Source organism: Hemicordylus capensis, chromosome 1 (assembly GCF_027244095.1).
Source record: "Hemicordylus capensis ecotype Gifberg chromosome 1, rHemCap1.1.pri, whole genome shotgun sequence".
Lineage (NCBI taxonomy): Eukaryota > Metazoa > Chordata > Lepidosauria > Squamata > Cordylidae > Hemicordylus > Hemicordylus capensis.
In genome coordinates, this window is record NC_069657.1 from 57,268,907 (window position 1) to 57,296,562 (window position 27,656).

General features: G+C 43.6%; 2 long non-coding RNA genes across 3 annotated transcripts in view; one reads left to right on the top strand and one right to left on the bottom strand.

Moving 5' to 3' along the window:
• Nucleotides 1–1,747: 1,747 nt before the first annotated feature.
• LOC128345350 (uncharacterized) lies at nucleotides 1,748–26,342 on the bottom strand. The gene is made up of 5 exons (XR_008316394.1): nucleotides 26,206–26,342; nucleotides 20,578–20,683; nucleotides 7,080–7,204; nucleotides 5,596–5,723; nucleotides 1,748–2,170 (listed from the first exon to the last, which is right to left on the bottom strand). It is a non-coding gene; the product is annotated as an uncharacterized LOC128345350 (long non-coding RNA).
• A 141-nt stretch (nucleotides 26,343–26,483) lies between these two features.
• LOC128345356 (uncharacterized) overlaps nucleotides 26,484–27,656 on the top strand; it is a 47,340-nt gene continuing 46,167 nt past the window's right edge. For both annotated transcript variants that reach the window (XR_008316399.1, XR_008316398.1), the window contains exon 1: nucleotides 26,484–26,622. This is a non-coding gene — a long non-coding RNA (uncharacterized LOC128345356). The remainder of the gene's footprint in view (nucleotides 26,623–27,656) is intronic.

A 27,656-nucleotide genomic window follows, 5' to 3' on the forward strand; every position in this document is an offset into this window, starting at 1 on the left:
GCCAGTTCTGGATGGTGTTACGCTTCCCCAGAAGGAACAGGTATGCAGTCTGGGGGTGCTTCTGAACACAAAACTTTCCCTGGTGTCCCAGGTTGAGGCATTGGCCAAAGGTGCCTTTTTTCAGCTTCGGCTGATATGCCAGCTGCACCCATTCCTTGAGATAAATGACCTCAGAACGGTAGTACATCTGCTGGTCATCTCCAGACTTGATTACTGCAATGCGCTCTATGTGGGGCTGCCTTTGTATGTAATCCGGAAACAGTTGGTCTCTGAATGCAGTTGGTCCAGAATGTGGTGGCCAGGTTGGTCTCTGGGTCATCTCGGAAAGACCATATCACTGCTGTCTTAAAAGATCTACTAGTTGCCGATAAGATTCCAGGCAAAATACAAGGTTTTGTTTATAACCTATAAAGCTTTAAACAGCTCGAGCCCTGGGTATTTAAGAGAACACCTTCTTTGCTATGAACCACACCACCCACTGAGATCATCCGGAGAAGTTTGTCTGCAGTTGCCACTGGCTCATCTGGTGGCTACTTGGACGGGCCTTCTCCATTGCTGCCCCAAGGCTTTGGAACACACTTCCTGCTGAAATAAGAGCTTCTCCATCTCTTACAACTTTTAAAAAGGCAGTCAAGATGCATTTGTTTACCCAGACTTTTAATTAGATATTGTTTTAATTGCATTTTTAATAGTTTTTAACATTTTAATTTTTAAATTGTTGTACTGTTTTAATCCTTTTATCTGTTGTTTTTATTGTTTTCTTGTAAACTGCCCAGAGACTTTCATTTTGGGTGGTATACACATGTGTTAGTTAAATCAATCAATCAATCAGTCAGTCAGTCAATAAAATAAGAGTTTGTGTGGGCAGCAGGGAAGCTAGAAGACTAGGAAGCGAGTCTAATATACAGAGGACCAGTTCAGATTACACATCCAAGCCAGCCCTGCACACATGTGATTAGGGATGTGCATGAACATGTCCCGCTCCCCCTCCTGGCATGTCATTGTCCTTTTCCTAATCTCATGGGGAGTCATTTCATTTGAACTGATCTAATTTATGTTGGAGCTAGGACCCTGGCAGCATCAGCTCTCAGCTTCTTCAATACTAAGGAACTGCCTTAAGACCTCTTGCTTTGCTGCTTTCTCACCAAACTGGTTTTGCTATTTGGGGATTGAACTGCCCTTCTTCCCCTACAATTTAGATCATATGTGAAAAAGAGACTTGGACAAACCAATTGCCCCCACCCTCCAAACACACTCAACACTCACTCACTTAGAAAGGAAACTGTCTGCCGGGATGAGGAGCAGGATAGGGATGTGCGGACCAGTCCGGCGATCCTGTCTGGGGGTTCGGGGTCGAACTGAACCACCCCCCGGTTCCATCAGACCAGAACTGGACCACTGAGTCCGGTCCGGCCAGGCCGCGATTGTTTGTTTTATTAAAGTAGATGATAAGTAACTTTAGCAGCTTTGGGGGGGCTTGCTGAAGCCGTGTGTGTGTGTGTGTGTGGCTGCCATTTTGGCGGCTGCCGCACATGCGCCAATGCCCTCCACGGCCTCACAGAGGGCATGGGCGCATGCGCGGCGGCTGCCCAAATGTGGCCACGTGCTCATATGGAGGACCAAAAGGGCCGAAAATGCTCCAGTTACCCGGCCGTGGGGGTGATGAGGAAGGCCAGTGAGGGGGAAGGGAACCCACGCGGACCCCCACCCCCACCCCTGCGGCTTCAGCAAGCCCCCTGAAGGGGCTAAAGGTACTTATCATCTACTTTAATTTTAAAAAACAATAACAAAAACAAAAAATTCGCGGACCGGTCTAGGACCGGACTGGACTGGGGGGGGCGGTTCGATGGAGGGCTGGACCAAACTGGCCCGGTTCCATTCGAGGCTGGTTCCGTTCGAGAGCAGGATGCCTGTGGGTGGCATCTTCTCAGCCAAACCAGCCCACAGTTTGGAACTCCCTCCAGAAGTACATAGAAAAGAGTGCAGTTAAGCAAGTTATTTCCATATTGCGTAGTCCAGTTCCAAAATCTGCTAAATGGTACAGTTTGTACTGTAACAGTACAATGTCACAAAATGTGATGTAATTGTGCCAGGAACACCAGCTCAAATGCTTACAATCAGGTCCACAGTACATTATTTCCTTATTATGAACATTTCTTGCGTACGGCAGCTGAAAACAAAACAAAACTGGATTAAATCAGTGTCCTTTTTCAGACCTTCAGCTCCTTTTGGGAAACCATGGGCATTTAGCTTCTTACAAAAGCAATTCTCACTTTCTTTCCCAGGCCAACTGAAAGGGAAAACCGTTACATATTCTCTCTGTTTGCCATTTGGTTTGTTGCTGGCAGGACTGTGAAACAGCCCTGTCTATCTCCAAACAAATTAAAACTTCCATAGCTTTCAAGTGCTTTAAAAATAAAAGGCAAAGAGAGACAAGCTTTTGCAAAGGAAGGATTAAGCTAACAATTTCAGTGTGTGAAACAGCTATCCAGTCATGACTGGGGTGGGAGAGTTTGTGGAGTAACTCTTTGATAGTGACATTTGTAAAACAAAAAACAAAACAGAGCTACTGGCACATGCTTCGCTGCAAAATTTCCAAAGAAAACACACCCACACAAACATCCACTCGCTGCAGGAAAAACAGAATGAAAGCAAGGCATGCAAACATAGGGGAGGAAGATGACATACAAAAATGAAATAATGAGGCTTATTTAACTTGGACCATAACGCTTCTCTGCTAATTGGATCAAAAATTGTTTTTGAGCCTATAAATACAGCAAAGCATGTTTCCCCCCGATACTGTGCTCCAAAATCATGTATATTAAATGAAACACATTCTGGTTTCAGAGTATTCTTCCCTAAATCATGCTTCTTCATACATTGTTTATGAACACCATTTAGAAGACTTTTTGTCCACAGGTAATGTAATGTGATTTTTAATAACTTTTGACAATCTAAAGAATACAAAAATGAAAAAGGAATAAAATAGCAGGGAAATATTTAATAGGCCATGGTAAATATAGAAGTTATGACCTCTTGGTGGAAGGCAGCCAATGCAGAGGCCTGTGGAAAGCATGCTATAAGATAGGTGCCACTACTAAAAAGTCCTCTCCTGTAAGTGTTCTCTCTAATTTTTTTCATCAGCATGCAGAATGAGTTTTGTTCTGAGTGGCAGTATCAAGGCAGTGGGGTGCGCACAAGCATTCAGAGTGGGGCCTTCCTGATTCAACATGAGCAAGATCTAAAATTAACTGAGCGAACATGAAAAATCTTGTGAGCACAAACATGTGTGCACATCTTAGAGGGAACACTGTTCCCTGTGCCCTAGGCAAGGGGAGGCATCTGGCATTTGCCAGAAGGCCAGTAGGTGACACTTTGTTGAGGCCAGGACTTTCAGCATTGTCAGAGAAGAGGGACTGGTCTCTCAGTGGCAGAGAGAACAAAGCCACAGCAGAAAGCTCAGGCTGAGCAAAATCCCTGAGCAAAGTTTAGCTCTTACTGGAGCCAGAATCAGTGCATAAAAGTAAGAGAGAGAGATATCGCCTCCAATGGCTATTGAGTAATGTATTTCTGTTCTTTAGAGCTGGCTCGGGGTGGGGGGGGAATAGCCTTATTATATAGGTGCAGCATACAGGTGAAACTCGGAAAATTAGAATATCGTGCAAAAGTCCATTAATTTTAGTAATGCAAATTAAAAGGTGAAACTGATATATGAGACAGACGCATTACATGCAAAGCGAGATAAGTCAAGCCATAATTTGTTATAATTGTGATGATCATGGCGTACAGCTCATGAAAACCCCAAATCCACAATCTCAGAAAATTAGAATATTACATGGAACCAATAAGACAAGGATTGAAGAATAGAACAATATCGGACCTCTGAAAAGTATAAGCATGCATATGTATTCAGTACTTGGTTTGGGCCCCTTTTGCAGCAATTACTGCCTCAATGCGGCGTGGCATGGATGCTATCAGCCTGTGGCACTGATGAGGTATTATGGAAGACCAGGATGCTTCATTAGCGGCCTTCAGCAATTCTGCATTGTTTGGTCTCATGTCTCTCATCCTTCTCTTGGCAATGCCCCATAGAGTCTCTATGGGGTCAGGTCAGGCGAGTTTGCTGGCCAGTCAAGCACAGTACACTGTATACTTTTCAGAGGTCCGATATTGTTCTATTCTTCAATCCTTGTCTTCTTGGTTCCATGTAATATTCTAATTTTCTGAGATTGTGGATTTGGGGTTTTCATGAGCTGTACGCCATGATCATCACAATTATAACAAATTAAGGCTCGACATCTCGCTTTGCATGTAATGCGTCTGTCTCATATAACAGTTTCACCTTTTAATTTGCATTACTGAAATTAATGGACTTTTGCACGATATTCTAATTTTCCGAATTTCACCTGTATGTTATCCCATAACATTAATGAACTATGGAGTCCTTTTTACCTTCTGGGATAATTCTAACTGCTCAATGCTATGCTCAGTTCCTATATAACTTGGCATCTTTCTTCAGAACTTGAAGGGCTGTTGGGATTGTTTCCAGTCTGCAGAGAGCGCACATTTTTGGACAAATTCTTTCTATACTGAATTTGGATCAATCATGCTGTAGTTAGCGTCTTACTAAAATACATTTTGTGTTTTTGAATAAGGGCCCTTGCAAAATGGATGTGAGCAGAAAAATAGCAAAGTGAAGAAGATGCAGAGAAGCAAAGGAAGCAGCAACAAAAGCTGCTGGCAATACAGCTAGAAAGTATTATAAACTTATAGATCAGCTACAAAGCAAAAGAAATGAGAAAGACAAAAATGAAGACTATTGTTCACTTGGTAATTGGAGGTGGAAACCAAAACGGTCTTCAGTTATCTGCCTCTCCCTGCATTGTGAGTTGTTTTCTTTATTGAATTAGACAGAGCATTTCCCATGGGCCCTCCTCTTGACTCTTGGGGCTCCACTCTCAGCTGGGCTGGAAGTGCACTATTGCCTGGTTTATTGATTAAGTGCCATCAAGTCAGTGTTGACTCTTAGCGACCACATAGACAGAGTCTCTCCAGGATGATCTGTCTTCAACTTGGCCTTTAAGGTCTCTCAGTGCTGCATTCATTGCCTAGGCTATTGCCTAGGCCTCTACAAATCCAGCCATCTAACTCTGCTCAGGCCAATTTAAATTCATGAACAAAAATGACAGAGCAAAGAGCTCCTGTTCCCTCAAGTCTCTGGGCAAAGCTCATGTGGAAATACGTTATCGCCAATTTATAGAGAACCATTATGGTCCAGGTTAAATAGACCTGATTATTTAATCTATGCATGTCATCTTTCTCCTATGTTTACATGGCTTTCTTTCATTCTGTTTTTCCTGCAGTAAGCAGATGCCAGTGCCAATTCCAATTTGGAGCAGAATTCAATAGTGTCTCTACTCTTCTTTTAATGGCTTATGACTAACCAGTTAATCAATGTTGTTTATGTTAAAGTTTATCATCTCCCTTTTTCTCAGAACACAGAAACCCATCATATCTTATACAGAGTCAAAGAATATTACACTATATACAAATCACAGACAATACGACAAGTTTAAGCAATAATTTGATCCTTACAAATTTGGTTCTCCATCAAATTCTGTTATGGACTTCATCTGCTATTGACATTTTCTGTGCCTCCGCAGGGTAGGAAATAATACTTGCAAATCTCTTAGACATGCCGAGTGGTTTAATTCACTGAACAGCTTGAAAGCAAATGAGGGGGGAAATATGAAAAATGCCAACATTCCTTTCATGTTGGCTATTATGTAAACAGAAAAGAAATCCTGAATAGATTTGTAACTTTTTTCATCACATGCAAATCCCCTTAAACACCTGCTATTAGTTACCTTTCTGGTAAAAACAAAACAATCATTGGGTGAAAAAATTAGCCAGTTCCAGTTTTATTACTAAGTAGTCTTTAGACTTCCATTACTTTTTATTCAAAACATATCTCTCATACACCTTTCCAGAAAACACAACAACTTCCAAGGTACCTAATAATAATAATGAGCACAATAAAGCTAAAGTAAAAGAGCATTTTAAAAGACTATTTTTAAAAGGTCAGCAGCAAACAAACAATAAAACTTCAAGACCAATGTTAAATTATTATCCACTAGAACTTGGGAGAACAATATTGCCCTCACCTAGCAGGCATCTGAAAGCAAACAACATATATGCTAGGCAATTGTCCCCGGAGAAAGAATTCTACAGTCACAGCACTAGTACTGAACGGACCCTGTCTCCAGTCGTACCCAACTAACTTCTGAAGGTGGAGGCACCCAGAACAAGGCCTCAAGATTAACATATCCTTCAATATTGGGATAGCCAGCATGGTGTAGTGGTTAGAGTGCTGGACTAGGACTGGGGAGACCCAAGTTCAAATCCCCATTCAGCCATGAGACTAGCTGGGTGACTCTGGGCCAGTCACTTCTCTCTCAGCCTAACCTACTTCACAGGGTTGTTGTGAAAGAGAAACTAAAGTATGTAGTACACTGCTCTGGGCTCCTTGGAGGAAGAGCGGGATATAAATAAATAAATAAATAAAATATTTCACCAATAGGGACATACCTGTGTGAATGTGTAGTGATCATGGTCAAGCAACCTGGAAGGCATGGTGTACAATTCTAAATATAAGCGAGCCACAAGTAGAAAGCAGATAATGAAGTGCACAAGAGCACATTACTCTAGATTACCAAAATTACCAAAACAGATGAGACAAGCCCATGTCCTCCAATATTTTGTATATGAAAACTGGGACACACTTGCAATAACCAATTCTCACACCAAGGATATTCAAAAAAATAGGAATTGTTCCTGATAAATAAGAATAGTTGGACCTATGGGTATTTAGGTAATTATAGATAGATTTAGATAAAGCCTGTTGGCTTCTGAATGGGAAATTGTATATGTTTCAGCAACAGATAAGTATATGAAACCATGTATTTACATTTATACATAAATGCACAAAGCCATTACCATTATCACCCAAATCTCCATTTAGCAATGGATCAAACTCAGATGGGGTTTTTCTGTTTTGATTCCAAACCTGAAGTCCTTACCTTCATAATGCATTCAATTCATCCATCCAACCAAAATGTATAGCCCACTTTTCAAGCTTATTCAACTCCTTAGGTGACTGACAACCAACCAATAATAAAATAATGCAACAATACAGCAGCAGGTTCTACAAAAAAAGGAACATGAACTTAAAATAGTAATAGTAATAATCTGGCAGTCCAATCGAATGCTTCTCAGCTAAACCGCAGGTGTCTTCCCAAATAGAAAGGTCTTTATAAGCCTCATGAAACTTCCAAAGGAGCTGGCTAGACTGATGAATATCAGTGAAAATGTTTCAGGGTCTAGGCACCACTACTGAGAAGACCTTAGATATTAGAGCTGCCAACTGCACCTCTGCAAAAAGGGGCACATACAGCAGGGTTTCATAAAGATCATAAAGCATTAATAAAACATTACTAATTGCAAACTTAAAACTTCCTTGGGAGGATATTGGATGAACTGCACTCAGATCAGGGAGCATTTAGCCTTCAGTCTGACTTGCGGAGAAATATAGATACCCTAGATTTGATTATGTATATTAAAACATTCTACCACAGCTCTCTTAAATATGTAGGTTAAGGTATGTTATAACAGCACTTAATGCAATAAAGTATAGCAAATCATTCTGAACAGTTCAAAAAAAATTGGGGGCAGCAAAAAACAAAGCATCTCCCAGGTAGCAAAGACAAAAGCACAGCCTATTGTGGGTAAATGCCTGAAACTACAGAGCAAGAGAGTCATATGGGCCTCTCTAGGGAAGGCATTTTATAGGGTTGGTGGCACCACAGAAAAGCCTCTGCTTCTAATAGAAGCTCACTAAGCCTCCCTCAGTGATGGCATTTGGAGCAGGACCTCAGTTGTTGAATCTGAGTGTACAAAGGGGAGATGTGGCAGTTCTTCGAGGACACAGCTCCCAGGTGGCTTGGGGCTTCAAACAGGGCCATCCAGAACATTGATGGGGCCTGGAGCAAGTGTGATGTTGTGGCCCCTCTAAAAAGAAGGTACAAAGCATGTATAAAAAGCATGTACAAAGTTGGGGAGGCATGTGTGAGAATTCTTGCACAGATGATCCACATGTGAGAATTCTCACATGTAGCTCTTCCTTGTCCAGTTCATCATAGTCAGGCTGGACCCTATAGTGTGCAATTCAGTGTTGTATAATACTCTGATAAACCATCCCCTCTTGCTATGTGGGGGCTCAGGGCAGATCACCGTAGTAGCCCCCACCCCCACCCCTGGGCACCCTGGGCTTCATAAATAAGAAATGCACCATGAATTGAGCTTCGAAACAAAATTGGGAGGCAGTGCAACTAGAATAGAATTGGGCTGGTGACTTGCTAACCATTCATTCTAGTCAACAGCCTGGTAGCAACATTTTGTGCGGATTGAAGTTTTTGGACAGTTTTCAAGAATATAGAGTACACTAAAGTAGTTCTAGTATTTACTAGTAGTTTTCACATTTCTAGTATTTATTACAACATGAATTATTATGGCACTAGTGTTTTTAAGCCCGTTAGAATAACGGGTGCTAGACTATTCTCCCTCTTTTCATGCATTGTGTGTGTGTATGTGTGTGTGTGGGTGGGGGTTTTTATGCTGTGCTGTTGGGGGGGGGAGTGTGCTGGTATCGCTTGTGGCCACTGCCTCAGTTTTTTATTTTTTAAATTAATGTAGTGTGTTGTGCTTTGTGTTACTTTTTGTGGCTGTTGTAGTGCTTAGTGTTACTTTTATGTTGTTGTGGTTCTGATCGGGGGGGGGGGCGAGGCGGTGGGGGAAAGAGAGCAGGAGCGACAGAGACGGCACCGGGGAGACAGGGACCATACTCCGGGGGCCGAGCGGAGGCTGTTCCGTTAAAGCCTGCAAGGGTTAAAGCTGCCCCCGCCGTTGCAGCGAAACTCCCACCCTTCCTCCCAGCTTCAGTGACCACCTCACCCTGGCCCTTTTCAGCTGGCTGAAGGAAAACTGGCATAGAAGAGGGAGAGAGAAGATTGCAAGCAGTGCTTCTCTCTCTGCAATGCCTCTTTCTGAACTGGCGCTTTGGACGGAAAGGACGCCTCTTGCGTCCTTTCCGCCCAAAGCGGCAGTTCGGGCAGAGTCTGTGCAGAGAGAGGAGCTCTGCCTGCGTCCTCCTCACTTCCTCTTCAATGCCGGTATTTCATCATCCAGCTTACATGGGACAGGGTAAGGTGGTTTTGGAAGTTGGGAGGGAGGCTGGGAGTTTGGCGGCGGCGGCGGGGGCAGCATTCTCCCTGTCAGGCTTTTTCGGAACAGCCTCCACTCGGCCCCCGGAGTTTGCTTCGGGGTTTGTCTCGTTCAGGTCCTGCTGGTTGGTCCTCGTTTTCCCGGTGGCCTCGTTGGTGTTCGTTTTCCCGGTGCTCGTGTTTCTGGCTCGTTTTCCTCGTTGGTGTTTTCCTGCTTTTTCCCTGGTACCAGCAAGCGTGTCTCCCTTGCCCTGTTCTGCGCCTGCGCTTCGCGCAGGCGCAGAACAGGGCAGGGAGGCACAAACACACGCTTGGTGCCCGTCCACGGACGGACACCAAGCGTTTTATTAGAGAGGATTGTCTGACTTCTCCAGAAAAATACACAGCCGGTACACCAGCTTAAGCTAGCAAAAGCACGCCTACTCATCTTCACCATCTGAGCCTCCATAAGCCCAGCAACAGTAGAAGGAACATTCACAAGCTCCCTTTGAACATGTCCCTTCAGGGCGAGTGTAACCCCATCTAAAACAGAAGAAACATCTAATCCCAGATCATACAATCCCCTGAGCAAGAGTAACTTTGTCTCTCCCCATCCAGTTGCTCAGTGCTGACAGATACTGGTTCAAGATTTCCACCATCTTTGCTGATTATCCTACTGATGGCTCTTCAGCCCAAGGCTGCACATCAATTCACCCTTCATGGGGATGGGATCATAGATCAGCAGTGGCAGCCAGTGCAGATGAGCTGGGGCGGGTGGAAAACAAGCTGTAGGTGCATCACTCGCCCTTTCTTCCCATTCTGGCTGCCTCTCTATCTTTCTTCTTGCACTGCCCTAAGTCATACAGGATGTCGTTTGCCCAGCTGGGGACACACATCTTCACTACACTTGTTTGTTTGTTTGTTTATTAGATTTCTATACCGCCCTTCCAAAAATGGCTCAGGGTGGTTTACATAGAGAAAAAATAAATAAATAAGATGGATCCCTGTCCCCAAAGGGCTCACAATCTATAAAGAAATGTAAGATAGACACCAGCAACAGTCACTGGAGGTACTGTGCTGAGGGTGGATAGGGCCAGTTACTCTCCCCCTGCTAAATAAAGAGAATCACCACGTTAAAAGGTGCCTCTTGGCCAAGTTAGCAGGGGGAACTTGGCAAAGAGGCACTAAGGCCGGGAGGGGGGGATTTACGAGGGAACCATTTACAGCGATGCCAGGACAGCAACAGAAGGTGCCACTCATACAGCTAATGGCATTAGTCAGTTTTGCTTAGGAACATAGGAACATATGAAGCTGCCATATACCGAGTCAGACCATTGGTCTATCTAGCTCAGTATTGTCTTCACAGACTGGCAGTGGCTTGTCCAAGGCTGCAGGCAGGACTCTCTCTCAGCCCTGTCTTGGAGATGATGCTAGCAAGCGAACTTGGACCTTCTACTCTTCCTAGAGCGGCTCCATCCCCTGAGGGGAATATCTTGCTCACACTTCTAGTCTCCCATTCATATGCAACCAGGGTGGACCCTGCTTAGCTAAGGGGGCAAGTCATGCTTGCTACCACAAGACCAGCTCTCCTCTCCCAGATTCCATGAGGCTTGTCCCATCTCCTTAGACCACGGGTATAAAAAGCTGGCATATTTTACCTCCCCCCAGTCCACCAGAGGCTTTTCTGAAAGTGTTCTTCGTACTATTAAGACAACTGATTTGGCCGACTTTCTCAGTCATAATGGATGGCTGCATAGAAGATTATCCCGAGAACCAGGAACAACACAAAAGAAGTCATGAATCCTTCCTTCATTAGTTCCCGTGTTCCACCATACTCCTCTTCATCTATTTGCTGGAAGCTACTAAAATAGAGATATAGGATTCCTGCATTTATGAGGCAGAATATTGCTATGCCCACAAATCCCTTTAGTGGAACAATGCCCCAGATCACCCCCAAATAACTGCAAGAGCAAAGCATCTGCGCCCCTAGTTCTCCCTGACTCTCCCCCCCCCCTCAGCCCCTTCTCCCTGACTCTTCCCCCAGGCGTCTCTGACACCTACCTGGCCTGCTTATCTCCCACTCCCTGCCCATAGTTTCTGGCTGGCTTTCAAGCCGTCCCATCCCCTCCTGCTGCCGCCTCCTCTTCCTGGTGGCCCAGCCACCTCCTTACCCCAGTGGCCGGGCCCGCCACTACATCCTCCTCCCACCAGGCGCCTCCTCAGGCTGGAGAGGCTTCAGCCACCGGCCGAAGTCAGGAACTCTCATGAATGGTGCCGCCACTCTTGCGAGAGGTTGCCATGCATTCCCACGCATCCAAGACTGGCCTGTCTTGGAGAATTAATTATATAGATAATCGGCCAGAACCAGTAAGTCACATCTAGAAATTCATCCTTGTCTTCCCATGCAGAGTTGCTCCATAGCACATTGCTCCACAGCAAGCCCCACAACACACCACCCCCACCGTTGGCCACCAGCTTCTGACAATTCACAGTTATTGCGCATTATTCGCATCCTTAAAAAGCAGCACTTTGGTGCAGTGCTCAAAAGGGCTTAATTTTACACACTTCCTTCCACAGTAAAGCCACCCTATCTGGGAAAGTTCCATGGGATTAAAATCACCAACTGGATGGATGGCAGCCCACGCAACTTGAGGCAAGGGGCGGGGGCAGCCAGAGTGGGAAGAAAGTCACGCTCCTACGGCTTGTTTCCCATGCCCCACCCAATTCATCTTTACCAACCTCCATTGCAGGTCAGTAAAAAAGCATTTGCTTGTATGCAGAAGATCCCAGATTCCATTCCTGGTTTCTCCAGGTAGGGCTGAAAGAGACCCCTCTGAAACCCTGGACAGCTGCTACCAGTCAGTGTGGACTATATTGACCCAGATGAACTAAGTAGAAGGCGGCAGCCACATATGTTAATGCAGAAAGCCTGGGGGGACAAGATGTGAAACCATTGTCAGATCTACGTTTTTATATTCTAGCTTAATATTTTAATTGTGTAATTTTTATAGTCCTGTTTTCAGTCTACTTGCCAGAAGGCTTATATCACCCAGCAGTGTGTGTGTGTGTGTGTGTGTGTGTGTGTGTGTGTGTGTGTGTGTCCGTCCATCCGTGTGTCCCCACTTATCAACTTCACAATGGCTGGACCAATATGAACCAAATCGGGTGCAGTTGTAGGGACACCGAGGGACACTTCAACAGCGTCATTTGTGATGATGTCATCCACCCTAGTCCAAGATGGTGGACATGTAAACTTTTGAGGTACAAGTGGGCTAGCTTGTGAACCGCCTAACCGATTTGAATCAAATTTTCTACAGCTGTGGGAACACATAGGGATGCCCTAAAGGCATGGTGTGTGATGATGCCATCCACTCAAATTCAAAATGGTGGCCACATGAACATCTGAGGCGCAAGCGGGATAATTTGTGGACTGCCTAACCCATTTGAACCAAATTTGGTACAGTTGTAGTGAGTGACACACAGGGACACCTCAGTTGTGTAGTTTGTGATGATGTAATCCACACTGATTCAAGATGGTAGACACTGATTCAAGATGACAGATGTGTAAACTTTTAACACACAAGTCGGCTAACTTGTGAACCACTTAATTGATTTGAACCAAATTTGCTGCTGCTGTAGGGACACCTTAATGGTGTTGTTTGTGATGATGTCATTTATCTCACTCCAAGATGGTGGACATGTGAACATTTGAGGTACAAGTGGGCTAACTTGTGGACTGTCTAACTGATTTGAACCAAATTAGGTACAGTTGTAGTGAGTGACACACAGGGAAACCTAAGTGGTGTAGTTTGTGATGATGTCATCCACCCTGATTCAAGATGGTGGAACCATAAATATTTGAGGTGCAAGTGAGCTAACTTGTGAACTACTTAATAGATTTGAACCAAATTTGCTACAGCTGTAGGGACACGTAGGGACACCTCAACAGCGAAGATTGTGAAGATGTCATCCACCCCAATTCAAGATGGCAGACACATAAACCTTTGAGGCGCAAGTGCACTAATTTGTGGACAGTCTAACCGATTAGAACAAAATTTGGAATAGCTGTAGTGAGTGACACACAGGGACACCTCAATGGTGCAGTTTGTAATGATGACATCCACCCTGATCCAAGATGGTGGACACATGAACATCTGAGGCACAAGAGATCTAACTTGTGGACCTCGATTTGCACCAAATTTAATTCAGATGTAGAGACACTGAAAAGAAAGTTGTCTGATTAGTTATTACTAGAACAACTTACAATTTTTCTATGTGAACCACCTTGAGATTGTTTTAATGAAAAGGTGGTATTTAAAATTTAACAATCAATCAAATATGGATTTCTGCAGTACCCCATAAAACATTGTGCAATAATGGAATGTTGAATGAATACAGAGCAATAATTATTTACATCCAAAAGGTCTAATGGCCACCTCTTCAATAAGGAATGTACCACATATATTCAAACTGAATATATGTACAGAAAGAATATGCTCCTCTCTCAAGAATGCATTAACCACATCAATTACCCAAAGACACAATCCTGCCTCACCGCTTTAATCAACCAGGATAGGCAAGGATCACATACATATATTGTTGGTCACATCTCTCCAAGAATCCTGTCCACATCTTCAGGATGAACAGAGTTAACCAGGGTTAACAAGGCTTGTGTGCTCTATGAATGAATGTCATTGTGTGGTCTTTGGTCACAATTATTCTGTAGGATGGGAAAGGTTGTGATGGTTATGTTTTACATACTATCCTTAGAAATGGGTATTGGATCAACTGATTTGTGCTCAATCTTCCCACATGAATTTCTATGCTCCTTTGATTATCTTCAACAGGTATGATATTAGATGTTATAGAAAATTTTATTCAAGGTCTGGAATCCATCCTGATATGATACTGTTGAAACGTATGTCTAAAACAATGCTAATCATGTTAGAAATACTAAAAGCAAAGTGCTAAGCCTTATAAAGAACTGGTAGGAACTCTTGTTGTCCCATTTAAGAGGCCACTAGATAATTTTGTAGCTGAGCTCAGATTTTATTGGAAGGGTGTCTGCATCATAGCTATTATTTTAGGGGACAATTTATCTGGAAATTCTCCAGTGGAAGCCTTACTGAAATCCATGAGAACTAGGCAAGTAACACAGTGGTAGAGCATCTGCTTTGCATGCAGGAGCTACCAGACTCAATCCCTGGTAGAGATGTGCACGAACTGGTCCAGAGGTCCAGAGTTCAGGCTGGTTTGGTGGTGCAGAGAAGGGGAGGTTACCTTTAAGGAGCAGGGAGAGTGCTCATCCCCCCTGCCACGTTTTCCCCACTGGTGCTGTCTGAAAAACTGCTGGTGTGGGGTGGCAGCGTACTTCCTTGCCATCCCAGTCAGCAACGGACCAGAAGGGACCAGTGTGTGTGTGCTTGTGTGACGTGCGCACACGCACCAGCCACTTCTGGTCTGATGCTGCTGCCCTGCACCAGTGGTTTTGTAGATAGCACCAGCAGGTGAAATGCAGCAGGGGGATAAGCACTCTTCCTGCTCTTTAAAAGTTAACCCCCCTGCTGCCAAACCGGCCAAGCACTGGTTCATGCACATCCCTAATCCCTGGCATCTCCAGGTATGGCTGGGACAGACTCCTGCCTAAAAGGAGTGTAGCGAGGGGAGAGGGGGCCCATGTTCCCATAAGGATGGCCTCCCTACTCACAAGGGCATTCCCATGTATTGCTCACATGTATGTGTGACCCCTAATCACCCAGCTCCCCCTATCCTCCTTCCATCAGCCAGGAGCCTGGCGGCTCCTCCCAGAAGCTCACTGCTCCTGCATGCAGGGCAGATGGGTTCTTTGAGCCCTTCCACTCTCTTATAGCTCCACCCCGTAGACAATACGTAGCTAGATGGACCAAGGACCTGGTATAAGGCAGCTTCCTTTGTTCCTATAGGAATAGCACCCTCAGCCACCAGCCCAGCCTACATCCAGTTCTCATTACCATGTTAAAATGATGTCGTCTTATAAAAAAAATTAAACAGAATATTGCTTTTGATCTACTTCACTAGTAATTATACTGCTGCTTTAAAGGAAGTACTTTCCCAAAGCTTGCAAATTGACTTGAAAAAGCTGGCATGTTAAATAAGCTCTCAAACCCTGAGGCAAAGGGATTATTACCCAAAAAGTAAACTTTAACTGTTTCTATCGCCCAATTTAGAACAAACTTAAAATGTGATCTTGCTGCCAACACTCAGTCCAGATAAATTTTCTCCAAAATGCACCATGAATCCTCATCACACATCACTCAAGCTAAATACCATCTGCTCAGTGCAACCTGAAAAACAGGTTCTAGAACAGTGGCTGTCTGACAGACCACAAACGTGGTTAAGGGATGAGAAGTATGGGTTCCAACACAAATGCTCATCCACTGCAAAGCTGCATCACACCCTTATCTATTTTTAAGAGTGGTTTCTGTTAGCCAGGTTAAGAAATCCGCCAGTCACACAGAGCTAAGAGTTTCTTTGGCCTATAAATAACTGCTATAAATAACTGCAAACAATATTGGGCAGCATGGTGAACTAAAAGAGAACAGGGACAACAGGAAGTAATAATCAAACATGAAATCACATGGGTTGAAACAGTGAAGAAGAATAGAAAATAATTGAAACTAGTAGGTCACCTAACAGTGGTAATTTAAAGTTCTATCTGCTGACTTAACGGAGTTGTCCATGCTCCAGATTTATGTATTGGTTTAGTTCTACTCATATGCCATCACTTTTCCAACAGTGGACCAGTTCTGAACATACTTTTAAATGTGGGTTGAAACTGCCCCTCCCCCCTCCCTTGTCACAGCAATATTTATTTATTTAGTACATTTCTATACCACCCTATACAAAAAAATCCCTAGGTGGTTCACAATCTAAAAACCATTAAAACATTAACACGATTAAAACAATTTTAAAATGCAGATAAAATCTCTAAAGCCCGATGTTTAAAACTATAGAATTCATGTTTAAAACTCACACATAGTTTTTAACATTTATTTTCTATCAGAAAGTGGGTGAAACTTGTAAACAGCATGCTTGTCTTGTAAGACACACTAATGCCACCAATGTCAGTTAGTGTGGCAGAGCAATTGTGAGAAATTGCTCTCTCACAACTCTCCACCTCAGGCAGGGAGAAAAAAATTGTGCCAAAAGTAAGTCCTGCCTACTTAACTGGAAGATCCCGTCCTGGGCTCTGTCCAGTTTACAATGCACACTCTATGGTTAAGGTGCGGGGGGAAACACCACATTGCAATTCAATCATTTAATCACGATAGTGACTACCCCACATCCCCACAGCAGGGAGGCTGTTGTAGACAGCCTGGTGGAAATCATAAATGCTTCTCTGAGGGAGGGCAGGATACCTCCTTGTCTTAAGGAGACAATCATTACACCTCTTCTAAAGAAGCCTGCATTAGATCCCTCAGAGTTGAGCAATTATAGTCCTGTTTCTAACCTCCCATGTGTGAGCAAGGTAATTGAGAAGGTGGTGGTCTCTCAGCTCCAGGAAGTCTTGGAGGAAACTGATTATCTAGACCCATTTCAAACTGGTTTTCAGGCAGGCTATAGGGTGGAGACTGCCTTGGTCAACCTGATGGATGATCTCCAATTGGGAATTGACAGAGGAAAGTGTGACTCTGTTGGTCCTTTTGGATCTCTTGGCAGCTTTTGATACTATTGACCGTAGTATCCTTTTGGAACGTCTGAGGGTGTTGGGGGTGGGAGGCACTGTTTTACAGTGGTTCCGCTCCTACCTCTCAGATAGATTCCAGATGGTGTCAATTGGAGATTGTTTCTCTTCAAAATCTGAGCTTAAGTATGGTGTCCCTCAAGGCTCCATGCTCTCTCCAATGCTTTTTAACATCTATATAAAACTGCTGAGAGAGATCATATTTGGAGCTGGGTGTTATTAGTACACTGATGACACCCAAATCTACTTCTCCATGTCAACTTCTTCAGGAGCTGGCATATCCTCCCTAAATGCCTGCCTGGAAGCAGTAATGAGCTGGATGAGGGAGAATAAATTGAAGCTGAATCCAGATAAGACTGGTACTTATTGTGTGGGGTCAGAACTCTAGAGACGATTTTGATCTACCTCTTCTAGATGGTGTCATTAAGAATTCAAGATGAATTCCTGTGTATTATATCCATAAGTCCTGCAGAATACACAGCATTCTACCTATTTCTAGTTTTATCAGATACACCCAATCCAGCTGTCTTTTCTAGAGTACAAGAAACATGCAGTAGGGTCCTCTAAGAACAACTATTATCAGGACCAACTCCAGGTTTGAGGTGGCTTGTGGTAAAGTAACACTCTAACAGGTGGCCCTCCTACCTTGGTGGGGCACCCTTCCCTTTATCTTGTGGTTGGTGTGGTGATATTGATGTGCAGAGATTGGTTCTACTTGCATCCACCACCAAGGTAAGGGGAGAGCCAATTGCTAGCTGGGCCCAGTCTTCTCTGGGGTGGGGTGTGTGGTACCAGAGCCCACTCGGGGTTCTTGAGCTCTGGAAGCTGCCCAAGTGTGCTATGTTCCAAAACTAGCACTATGGTAACCAGCATTTAATGTTCCGAACCTTCAGATGGTACAGAAAACCTGAGCCCACATCTTCAGGAATGGGTCAGGGAGAACCCATGGAACTGGTTCTTGGCTGCACCTCTTGAAAACTTCTTGAGACAGTTCAAGGTACTCATATTACTTTATATCAGAGTTGCACAACTTCCACTCTTCAGCTCTTGTTGGACAGCTCCTATCATCCCCAGCCACAGTGGCCAATAGTCAGGGATGATAGCAGTTGTAGTCAAACATCTGCAGGAAGACTGAAGTTGTGCAGCCTGCCTTGTATGCTTTAACCAGACCATCTGAAACTGTGTTGTAAATGGGCTGCTGAATTGTGTAGGAAGAGCCTTCTCTCATGAACCTTTCCCACTCTCTGGGATCTGCAATTGATGGCCCATCTGCAAGTATCATCCATTCATTAAGCTACATAGGTAAAGGTATACAGCAAGGTCCCCATCTATTATGGTCTTAGATATATGAAGCTTCCTCCCTAAAAAAAACCCCATGGCATTCAAGTTTTCAATTTGAAGATAACAGCTTTTTAAAAAATGTAAATAAGACTTAGTTTGCATATTGTGATGAAAGGCTTTGAATCTTCCTGCATAAATTACTCATTTTACTGGTTTTTAATCTGCAATTTTGCAGTCATTAAAAAAATTATTATTATTGTCATAGAAGGAAAAATAGAAATGTCTAAATGGGGGCTTTGGCCAAAAGTAGTTCATAAATTTGAAAAATAAATAACCCTAGTAGTCAGTTCACAGTATACACACACACACTTACTATTAGTCACATGTGGCAACACACAGCCCAGTGTGAGACTCTTTTGTGTTCAGAAATGGCTAGATTGAGGCAGTAGTATAAATTCAGCAGGACCACTCAGAGAGAGATGAATAAATTCAGATAAACATGAATGCAATGGACTGATATTTAGTGCCCTGGACATCTGTTAGAATGTGGGTAGGTAGGCAATAAGAAACATGCTGGAAAATGGAACAATATGTTTCAGCTATAATTTGTATTTGTTTCATTCCCAGCCTCTGTGAAGCAGACGTCCAGTAATATCCCCTTTGACATTGCCACCATGATCCAACTTATCCCCTCATTAGACTCAGTTACTCACCATCTGTCTGTGCTAGAAAAATCATGATGAAGACATAATCTTCGTTCTAATGTGTAAAGCAAGGTGGCATCTATAATGATGCAAACTGGCTGAAAAGCTAGCTGGCTGCGACAGTGATATCAATCACAGCAGAGAAATATGGTTGCTTAAACTGATTCAGAAATGATAACCTCATATTTTTCTTATCAGGGTTAAAAAAAACCCCCAAAACATAGCCTATTATTTAACTTTAAAAGGAGTTAAGAAAATATGTCCAGTGTATAATGAGAGGGCTACAAAATAAGAGAGAAAGAATATTCAAAAATATACTGGCTGACATCTTTCCAGACTAATGAATCCAGACTACAGGAGATGGATGATTATTATCTATTTCCCTCTGAAGCCCACTGCATGATTCCCACCACACATTAAGATAATCAAGAAAGGTCTGTCTCCATATACTGCCAGTTTGTCTGGCAGTGACTCGGGAGTGGGCCTTCTCTATAGTCACTCCTGGGCTGTAGAATAAACTCCGTATAGACATTAGTGGCTTAACATCTTTAAAGGTAAAGCATGCCACCGAGTTGGTGTCCACTCCTGGCAACCACAGAGGTCTGTGGTTGTCTTTGTTAGAATACTGGAGGGGTTTACCATTGCCATCTCATGCGCAGTATGAGATGATGCCTTTTAGTGTCTTCCTATATTGCTGCTGTCCGATATAGGTGTTTCTCATAGTCTGGGAAACATACCAGTGGGGATTCAAACTGGCAACCTTTGGCTTGCTAGTCAAATCATTTCCCTGCTGCACCACAGCCTTTAAAAGAGCCCTTGAGACATACTTTTTTTTAGACAGGCTTTTAAAAATCTCTGAAGGTTTTACATTTTTAATAACTGTTTAATTTTTTAAATTGTGGTAATCTTTGAACGTTTTAAATTTTGAATGTTTAATCGTTGGTTTTATTCTGTTTTCATTGTGTTTATTTTTGTAAACCACCTAGAGCCTTTGGAGTCAGGAGGTATATACAACAAACAAACAACTCTCAAAAATACATCCCTGAGGATCATGTAGCCCTTAGGGAAATATTTTCAGGAGTCACAGTGGGCTTCATAGAAGAGGGGAGATAAATTAAATCATCCCTTCCTGTAGAATCAGTGCAGCTTTAGAAGCACTAGAGCTTTGTTAGTCTGGTCACTGAAGGAAAGTGGCAGGAACAAAAGATGTCATCTTAAGCAGGACAACTTTACCTCCCTCAAAACCGTGGCTATGTATGTGCAAGGGGAAAAACAAACAAACATATTTCATTCTCCATTTCTTTTCATAGAAATGAAAGAATAAAAATTCTTCATTCTTTGAAGAATGAATATGGACACAATTTTTTCCAAATTTGTCTCCGTGGGTGGGGGCCCCTGTTATCTCCCCACCATCATGGACAGATCACCATTTGGTTAAGGTGAGACTTAAAGCCACAATCCACATTTGTAGGGGTGAAGGACCCATTAGGTTGGTCCATCCAAGAAGGTTATTGGATTCAGTAGGATTACAAGAAGCCTTGGAAGGGTTTCCAGTTGGCTCTGCTAGCGATTCTTTCAATGCTCTGGTGCAAATATGGAATAATGAACTTACCAGAGTGGTAGACATAATCGCTCCTAAGCATCCTCTCCAACCTGCTTTAAAGTCTTCCTCGTGTTATTCAGATGAACTGCGGAAGTTGAAGCGGTGAGGCTGATGACTAGAGTACAAGTGGAGGAAGACTCAACATGAATCTGATAGATTGTAACACAGAGCTCATTTGAGGATCTATGCTCTGGCAGTGCAGACGGCAAAGAAGCGGTTCTTCTCTGCCAGCATTGCTTCTGCAAATTCACATCCAGCTGAGTTGTCTAGTGTAGTGAGAGGGCTAATTCATGCCCCCTCTTCCTTGAATTTGGAACCATCTGTCACTCACTGTGATGTGTTTAACAACTTTTTTGCAGATAAAATACCTTGTATTTGTGCTGAACTCCACAGTTACTGCAGACTATATCGTAGAGGTGCCCAGCAACCCCTCTTGTAGGATTGAATTAGATCATTTTCAGTTTGTTACTTCTGAAGACATGGACAAACTGCTTCGGACTGTACGCCACACCACCTGCTCTCTTGACCCTTGCCCAACTTGGCTTATTTCATCTGATAGTCATATTATCAGAGCGGGTTTGGTAAAATGCTTTGCTGAGCGAGGGAAGGATTGGTTCCTTGTCTTAAGGAGACTATTATTAGACCTTATTTGAAGAAACCTGCTTTGGATCCCTCAGAGTTAGCTAATTACAGACCTGTCTCTAATCTTCAATTTGAAGCCTACTCTGGGAAGAGCAGAAGCAGCTTCAGGAGGTGAGCACGCTTTTCTAAACAGAACAACATCAGCCTTTCCCCCCTTCAAACTAACTAACAGGAGGAGGGAAGATTTTGAGGGGCTGTTTTCTCTTTAAGGGATAAGTCCTAGTCTGTGTGTTTGTTATTTGCCAGGGCTAGCAAACTCCTGTGGCAGTTTTTGTTTGTCCCTGCCTGGAAGGGGTGGAGTCATCTAGGGCTGTGGGAGGCCCCACGTTCCTTTGAGCAACATCCTGTGTCTCAGTTTGAAGCCTACTCTCTACATAAGAGGTGAAGGCCCGAGAGCATAGCGAACAGGGGATAGCAAAAAGGGCATTGGAGTTTTGTGGGAGTTTAGCGGAAAGTGTGCGGGGGAGCCTGAAACAAGTCCCTGTGGTCACAAGGAGTCCTGTGGAGAAGAGAAGGTAAGTGCAAATCCCTTCTTCATGAGGGAGGGATCAAGTACTGATCCCTCCCTCATATTCTTGAGAAAGGCTGTTTGGACAGTTAAATAGCTGACCAATACAGCTGAGTCCTATCCTTCTAATAAACTATCTCGAAATACTGTAAACAGCCAACAAAACCAGTTATGAAGATAGAAAGTCAGCAGGGGAGGGGGCACTTCCTAGTGTATTGCACAGAGTGTCACATGTATGACTATTTGCTCCATGGTCAGAAGGCATTGGTGTGTGTTCGGTGCAAGGAGCTCCTGGCTCTCAGGGAACAGGTTTGTTCCCTTGAGACCAAGGTAGCAGATGAGGAGAAGCTCAGAAAGACAGAGAGGCATGTGGATGAGACCTTCAGAGACGTGGTAGAGGCATCCCACTCCAGGGCTGATAGATCCTCTGCTGTCAGGGAGAATGAAGGTCTCGGGGAAGAAGGACATTGGTCTGAAGAAGAGGGAAATGCTCCTTTAGAAAGGACCCCTTCCCTGGAAGATGAGCCCATATCCTCTAGCGCAGGGGATACTCCTCCAGGGGGTGGGGCCTCCTTGTAGTGGGTGATTCAATCATTATTGGTATAGAGAGATGGGTTTGTGATCCGCGTGTTGACTGCACTGTGAGTTGCCTGCCTGGTGCGAAGGTTGCAGATATCACACAGTGTCTAGATAGACTGTTAGGCAGTGCTGGGGAGGAGACAGTTGTCATGGTGCACGTCGGCACCAACAATGTGGGGAGATGTAGTCAGGAGGTCCTGGAAGCCAAATTTAGGCTGACAGGTATCGTATTGAAGTCTAGGACCCCCAAGGTAGCATTCTCAGTAATGCTACCTGTTCCTCATGCAAGTACAGTGAGACAGGCAGAGTTGAGGGGTTGCAATGCATGGACGAAACGTTGGTCCCAGGAGGAGGGGTTTAGATTTGTTAGGCACTGGGATACATTTTGGGGCAAGCAAGGCCTGTACAAAAGGGACGGGCTGCACTTGAACCAAGATGGAACCAGACTGCTGGCACTTAAAATAAAAAATGTTGCAGAATAGCTTTTAAAACGGTGCCTAGGGAATAGCAGACAGGAGCTGGACAGTATCCGGTTTAGCAAATGCTGTCCTTTAAAGTGCGAGGGTGCAAAGGATTCAGATAAAACAGAAGGGGACAGTGCAGAACCACATAAAGAGTAGACAGAAGGCTGTGACACCTGGTCAAAGAGTCAGACGAAAGATAGCATACACCAGGTAAGAGATTCAGCATATAGGTGCTTATATGCCAATGCCAGAAGCCTCCAAGCCAAGATGGGTGAGCTGGAGTGCTTGGTGCTAACACAAAAATAGATATAGTGGGCATAACAGAAACATGGTAGAACAGTGAGAACCAGTGGGACACTGTTATCCCTGGATATAAGGACAGGGAGGGGCGCCTTGGAGGTGGAGTAGCACTGTATGTAAAAGAAGGGATAGTATTTAACAAGGTAAAATACCTCAGAGGACTGGAGTCCTCCACAGAAGCCCTGTGGGTGACAATACAAGGCCTGAAAGGAAATGTGCTACTAGGGACATGCTATTGCCCTTTGGATCAAAATGCTGACAGTGATTGGGAGTTTCAGCAGGAAATCAGGGAGGCCTCAAGGAGAGGCAGGGCAGTAATAATGGGTGATTTCAATTACCCACACAGACTGGGTAAGGGAAGCACTGTTTACAGTGGTTCCTTTCCTACCTCTCTGGCAGATTCCATATGGTGTCACTTGGAGACTATTGCTCTGAAAAGCGAGAGCTAAAGTGTGGGGTTCCATAAGGCTCCATACTGTCTTCAATGCTTTTTAACATCTACATGAAACCGCTGGGAGAGATAATCAGGAAGTTTGGTCTGGGATACTATCAATATGCTGATGACACCCAGATCTATTTCTCTATACCAACTTCATCAGGAAATGGCATGACCCTCCTAAATGCCTGCCTGGAGGCAATATTGGGCTGGATGAGGGATAACAGACTGAAGTTGAATCCAAACAAGATGGAGGAACTGTCTGTAGAGGTTTGGGATCTGAGAGATGGTTTAGACACTCCCTCTAAAAGATCAGGTTCGTAGTCTGGGAGTGCTCGTGGATCCCAAACTCTCCTTGGTCTCTCAGGTTGAGGCTGTGGCCAGGAGTGCTTTTTATGAGTTTTGGCTGATATGCCAGATATGACCATTCTTGGAGACTAGTGACCTTAAAATGGCGGTACATATGCTGATAACCTCTATGCTTGACTACTGTAATGCACTCTAAGTGTGGCTGCCTTTGTATGTAGTCGGAAACTACAATTGGTACAGAATGCGGCAGCCAGACTGGTCTCTGGGTTTACCCAAAGAGACCATATAACACCGATTCTAAAATAACTGCACTGGCTGCTGATAGGTTTCCAAACGAAATACAAAGTTCTAGTTATTACCTATAAAGCCCTTAACAGCTTAGGTCCAGAGAGGTCCCATTACAGTTGCTGGAAACTCGTTTGGTAGCAACTCGGGACCGGGCCTTTTCTGTGGCTGCCCCAGGGCTTTGGAACGTGCTCCCTGCTGAAATAAGAGCATCTCCTTCTCTGTTTGCTTTTAGAAAGACCCTGAAGATGTACCTGTTTTCTCAGGCCTTCAACTGAGTCAGTTTTTTTAAAAAAATGTAGTGAGTTATTAGTGTGTTTTTATCTATTATGATTTTATCTTTTTATGAATTTTAAATGTTTTATATTTTGTTTTTAATTCTGTACACAGACTAGAGATTTTTATACTAGGCAGTATATAAATTCAATAAATAAATAATAAAAAATAAATATTCATTTTCTTAAATCGTGTTCATTTTGTCACTAGATTTGTCTGTTTCATTCATTCACAAGGAAAAAAGGGCAAGTCTTTATGATTCTTGGGTTTGCGTTAGGCTCGTTACAAATGCTGAATTGAACTACAGGGCCATATTTTTTGTACGTTCCCATTTGAACTGAACTGAACACACATCTCTACCCATGAAACATGCTGGGGCACACGGGTAGCCTGCTGGCCACTGCCAAGAGGCTCCCCATAATGCACTGCACACTCACACGGTGCATTATGGGAGTTCCAGGGGCATCCCAGCCCCCAAAGCTCCCAGCTGCCAGTAGCAGCCGGCAAATGTCTGGATGAGCAACCTGCTCACTCAGCAAGAAGAACAGGATTGTTTGTAAGGGAAGTAAGCGTTTTAAGGGTTCCTCTCCACGCACATTTTGAGCCTTTTCTCCAATCGTGAGAAAGGGCTCATTATGTCTACTGCAGAAATAGCTAGGACTATTCCTTTAGCCAGACTTGTCAGTCACTGAGTCTTAGGAGAGATTGCCACTTTATGTTTTGTACTCTATTACAGATATTCAATAAATACATGTGTGAGGATACATTCCTATGAGAAAGCTCGCATGTAGAATTGTCCCCTTTATTAAGCAGTGATGAGGAAAGAATAGGCCCTTGCTCTTAAGTATTTTAGCAGATGAATGACAAATATTAAAAGCATAAATCCTTTTCACTTGATAAACTATTGTATTTTATACTCAGCTAGTCATCCCAAGTATAAAAATAAAGAGAGAATTCATTCACAGTAAAAATTACTGAAATACCACTACCACTGACAAAGATTGCCAAAGCTCTAGCAGTGGCTTGGAAGTATCCACAATGTTTTGGGAGGAAGGAATCAATCTATGGTATAATTCCCATTTGACATTTTTAGGCATGGGTGTGACTTACTGAGGCATTTTCATATCATTACAACAGTAAAAGGAAAGTGGTATGTATGCATCGAGTTATTGCTGGAGTTCTTGACCTCGGTTAAATTCTGTCAGAACAAATGTGGAGCTGGAAACAAGTTATACATCTGAAAACTAAAAAGTGAATCCTCAGATAATGAAGCTGTGCTTAATTTCCACATACCTTAATGGGAAAATCAGTATTTTATCACAGTACTTGATCTATAGATTGATTAGCATAACAAAGTGGATTCTTTTGTTTGTGCTGGATTGATTGAAATGCTTTGCTGCAGAACGACTATAATTCCACATTCCCTTCTTTCATTTAAGTTTAAATTCTCTCTCTCTCTCTCTCTCTCTCTCTCTCTCTGGTCATCTCACAGTTCCCTCCATATGTACACATTCTCAATTTGTGTTCTAGGAACTTTAATAGATTGTTAAGCCAGTTTTAAGATATTTTTCACCCTGCTTGATATTCTTTTGACACCACTTTTGCGCACTTCCTAGCTCATCGCTATAAAACAGGCTCAACCCATCTGCCTGCACTTCATGTAGAGTAGCAGGTCCCCTTCTCACCACTTTCTTCAACACTGACCCATAGACAAAACTAGGAGGGGGGGCAGCCAGGGCACATGCCCTAGGCGCCACTGGGGGGGGCAGTGCCATGCTGCCCCCCACCCCCTCCCCAATTAACAGATTATTTTTTAAAAAATAAAAAAAAAATTTTACCTGTAGCCCCTTCGGGGGGCGCTTCCTAAGGGCCCCTGGGAGGGTGCTGCAAAGGTTTCCCCTTCTCCTGCTGGCCTAAATCACTGTCACAGCCTGTCTCAGGCTAATTTTCAGGCCTGTTTGGGCCTACAAAGATCAGTGCGGTGGCCATTTTGGAGGTCACCGCACATGCTCAGAAGGCCTCTGTGAGGCCTGGCAAGGCATAGGATCTTGCAGGGCATATTTGAGCATGTGCAGTGGCCATTTGAAAAAAAAAAATTTTTAAGGCTGCTAAAAACAAAAATGGCCACCGCACATGCTCAAATGGTGTCTGCAAGACCCAAGTTTAGATTTTTCCCTGATCTAGGGAGTCGGAAGAATGCAAATTTGTTGGCAAGGGACCCGAGCATTTAAAAAACAGATATAAATGGCACAAAAGTAAGTGGACAAAACATCCCTTAAAAAGACAGTGTTGGTTTAATACCTTGTAAGCTGGCAAAACTGAAGGGTGGGGGGAAGAGGCAAGGAATAAAATAGAAATATTCACTCGCATGCTGTTTAATTCTCTATACAGAGCTCTATCTTTATCTGCATATTGTCAACCAATCTGATTATAAGGTTTGTGAGATTCAAACTTGGAAAGTGACTGCCTTTAACTTGTATGGTGCTTTAAACAAACAAACAAACTGAATATCACACTGTTTTGCTGTTCTGTGGCTAGTTGCAACTTCCACCTTCTTCGTGATCAGGCTGCTGGATCCAAGCCTATTGTAAGCTGCTGGATAATTTCAGATTGTTTGGGGCCCCTAGGATTTTCCATTGCAACCATCTCCCTTTAAGGCAAAAGCTGTTTGGACAGAAAAAAAACCATCCCTGAATTTCTTGGAGGCAGCAACCTGTAGTGAGGTGTGCTGAGGTGGCAGAGCATTTGCTAAAGAGAGCTTTCACTACTTAGCTCTATGGAGGCATGCCCAGCACATGGATGTGCTGTGTTTCCTTGGGAAGGCGACTGGCACATACAGGTGAAACTCGGAAAATTAGAATATCGTGCAAAAATCCATTAATTTCAGTAATGCAAATTAAAAGGTGAAACTGATATATGAGACAGACGCATTACATGCAAAGCGAGATAAGTCAAGCCTTAATTTGTTATAATTGTGATGATCATGGCGTACAGCTCATGAAAACCCCAAATCCACAATCCCAGAAAATTAGAATATTACATGGAACCAAGAAGACAAGGATTGTAGAACAGAACAATATCGGACCTCTGAAAAGTATAAGCATGCATATGTATTCAGTACTTGGTTTGGGCCCCTTTTGCAGCAATTACTGCCTCAATGCGGCGTGGCATGGATGCTATCAGCCTGTGGCACTGATGAGGTGTTATGGAAGACCAGGATGCTTCATTAGTGGCCTTCAGCTCTTCTGCATTGTTTGGTCTCATGTCTCTCATCCTTCTCTTGGCAATG